At 36.9% G+C, this 3,747-nt stretch overlaps 1 pseudogene; it reads right to left on the bottom strand.

The window, feature by feature from the left end:
* Nucleotides 2,490-3,747, bottom strand: part of LOC110266333 — a 2,052-nt pseudogene continuing 794 nt past the window's right edge.

Here is a 3,747-nt window from a genome sequence, read left to right as displayed (position 1 = left end):
GAATATAGAAAAGGATATATAAGAACCTTATGAAGAGCATATAGAAGAACCTAATGAAGATGCAGCGAAGTTTTACAAACTTATGGATGATTCTGAGAAAGAACTATATCCAGGATGTACTCGATGGATACAGCCGCAGTGGTGCATGGGAACGTGCGATGGCATCACTCGCACGGCAGTAGCCGATAACGACACCACAACAACTCTAAGAGGGTGGTGCAACACCGTAGCAATGTCGCCGCCAGAAAAGAGTGGCAAAAAAATAGCAAGACAACAACTGTAGCGGCGGCGCTCCTATACACGTGAATGGGAGAGATGGAGGCGGGAGGTTGACAGGAACGCACAGGTGTGGCTATGTTACATCTGCACGGGCTGCGGGGAGAGGAGGACAGCGGCATTCTGCTGCATCTGAATGGGGTGAGGAGGAACGGTGGCATCTGGACGGCTATCGCCGGCAATGACACCGACTTGTGGTGGTAGACCGAAGATGAAAAGTGTATGGTAAGCGGCAATGGAGTAATCGTATAAATGACAATGGGGTTACGTGAATCCTTATTTTTGAAGTTTCAAAATTTAATATTAATTAATTAATTAAGAATCTGAATTAATTTACCTTCTTTTTTTAAACAGTTGTTCATATTGTTCACAATATGCATTGTTTACGTATACTTTCTCAATCACTTTCTATGTTACTTGAGTTATTGAATGACTCCTTTTCAGAAGAGGTAACACTACCAATGTCTTACTATGAAGCTAGGAATATTATAAGAAAATAGATGCTTGTATTAATGATTGTATGCTATTCTGAAAAGATTGTGATAAAAAAGAAAATTGTGATCATTATGGTACCTCAAGGTGACAGTTTGAGGAGAAAGACAGAAGGAAAAAAATTCTTATAAAAGTTTTCCGTTACTTTCGAAAAACTCCAAGGCTTAAAAGGTTATATATTTCTATGAAGACATCATTTAATATGAGATGGCATGACGCAAAGCGAATTGATGATGGGTATTTACATCATTCAACTAACTTAGAAGCATGGAAATCATTTAATGAGTTGCATGAGTCCTTTGCTAATGAACTTAGAAATGTAAGCTTGGATTAGCAAGTGATGGGTTTAACCCCTTTGAAAATATGAGTACTAAATATAGTGTTTGGCCTGTGGTACTTATTCCATATAACTTGCCACCTTGAAAATGCATGAAGGATCCTTATCTAATGTTGTCATTGCTTATATCGGATTCAAAATCTCTAGAAAAAGCAATAGATATATATCTAAGGCCTTTAATTGAAGAATTAAAAGAATTATGGGAAGTAGGAGTTGTTATCTTTGATGCATATGAAAATAATTAAAATGCGTGCACTTATATTATGCAACGAAGAAATTGAATTAATGTGAATAATTTTCTCAGCAAGCATTTTTCTTTTATATTTATGTTCACGTATATTCTTATTGATATTATTTAGTTGATTTGATCTTTTTTAGGATTTACTTAAGGAATTATCATCTCAAGTAAATGCAGGAACATTAGAGATGAATGAACATGAGGTGATGGTGGAAGTATTTGGACCTGAACGACATAGACGAGTTCGTGGTTATGGGGTTGGGGTGATATCTACATAGTTATGGGGTCCTAGATCATTCATATTTTCTAATCTTCAAACAAAACTTCAATGTGCAGAAAAAGATATGAAGACTCTAAAGCAGATGTAAAAGATTTAAAGAAAAAGATAGATCATATGACAAGAATACTTGAGCAACTATTGGATGGAAGGTTGCCTATAATTCAAAGTGATGACAATCCTACTTCACTTGATTAATGACTCCAGACTTTAATGAGTTTGAGTTGTGATTCATATAGCCCTATACATAGAAAAAAAATAATCATTAATATGATATTATGGTATTGAATATTGATTTTGGTACTTGGTGTTAATTAGTATTGATATACTTATTAAATGCTACATAAGAAATGCTATTATGTACTAGTTTTGAATTGTGATCAATGATCAAAATTGCAAAGATCTTATTTAATTTTATACGATGATTATATATGAGAAAGTGAAAGTATATTCACGTCATAGAGGTGGAGTTTTTGTTTTGTCTATTGTTATAGTTATTTTTATTTAAAAATCAATAATAAGTAAAACCTTAACTTTTATAATAATGAATGTAAAAAAATATGATTGAGTTTTTTATGGTAAAAAATTTCAAAAAATGTCTATAATATAGTATAGAAGTAAATATCAAATCGGTACCCAAAAGATTCTAACGCTAACAAAATGATACCTGACTTTTGTTATTGACAAAATGGTCCCTAAAAGATTTTAAAATTTGACAAGCATGACCCCGAACTCACCGGAGCACATTTTCGGCGAACACGATGCTGACGTGGTCAACCCCCCTCCCTCCCCAATGTAGCTTCAAATCCTACCCGCACAGTGCCACTCTCTTCCCAGAGATCATCGAATCTATTCCACTCTCTTTTTTCCCTTTTCAAAAGCTCAATACAAAACTAAAATAATAGATCAGTTCAATTTAGATTGGTTGGATTCGATTCAGTTCATGGATCAAGACATAGTTTTTTGAGAGTAATGGAGATTCTTCTAAATTGTTCCAATTCATTTCCTTGCTAGAGCTTAAATCCAATGTTGCGATTAATCTCGTGCTTCCATTGGTACCTAGTTTCCCCTAACATGAGAACCAAGGAGCCGGATGTTAGCAAAATTGGAACTTGAATTAAAGCGGAGTGAAGGGGCATCTATTCAAAGAAGGGTTCTCTAGAGAGTAGAGGCTGAGAGAGAATGGAGGCTGATGAGGTGCAAATGAGATGGGAGAGGTGGTGGGCGCAGGGAGGGAAGTGGCTGAAGAGCATGGCTTGGTTGTTGTTGGTGGTGGGAGTGAACTAGTTGTGGGAGTTAATGACGGAGAGAAGGTGTGTTTGGTGGTGGTGAGAGAGAAAATTGGTGTATATTCGTAGACCCTTAACTTGCTCTATTGTCACCCACTGCAACTACTCTTCTTCTTCTGATGAAGCCACCATCGCCAACCGCTGTCATTGAGATGTGCCAGTCCTCAGTGGAAGCGGCATTGTTGCGGAGGGGCAGAGAGAGAGAGAGAGAGAGAGAGAGAGAGAGAGAGAGATCACCCATTCAGGTACACTTGAAAAGTGTAGCCAAAAATGAAAAAAAAATTATGATGCCTTAGGTTAAGGCTATGCTTTTTAGGCTTCGAAGACACTTTAGTGGGGTATGCCTACATCATCATTATCTATTATCAAAGGCTATGCTTTTCTGTATCAAAGGCTATGTTTTTGGCGTTTGAGAATAGGGTGCGCTTTTCAAGTGATGCTCTTTAGGACCAAAAGCTACGTTTTTTAGCTAGCTACGTTGGGGAGGGGGAGAGTCTGTTGGGGAGGGGGAAGGGGAAGTGCGTTGGGGAGGGAGGGATTAGGGTAGGGGGTTGCCATGTCATCAAAACACATTGGCCACATCAGAATCATGTTCGCTGGAAATGTGCTCCGGCGAGCTTGGGGGCACGCTTGTCAAATTTTAAAATCGTTCGAGAACTATTTTGTCAATAACAAAACTCAGGTACCATTTTGTCAATGTTAGAATCTTTCGAATACCGATTTGGTATTTACCTCTACAGTATATTTTACGGTTAATAATTGTAAAAAAAAATTTATTGGATATTTTTATGGTCAATAAAGACAAAAATAAATAATTTTTTTAACATTATTTTTTACA

Source organism: Arachis ipaensis, chromosome B01 (genome assembly GCF_000816755.2).
Source record: "Arachis ipaensis cultivar K30076 chromosome B01, Araip1.1, whole genome shotgun sequence".
Taxonomy (NCBI): Eukaryota; Viridiplantae; Streptophyta; class Magnoliopsida; order Fabales; family Fabaceae; genus Arachis; species Arachis ipaensis.
This window is presented reverse-complemented; position numbering and strand designations above follow the sequence as displayed.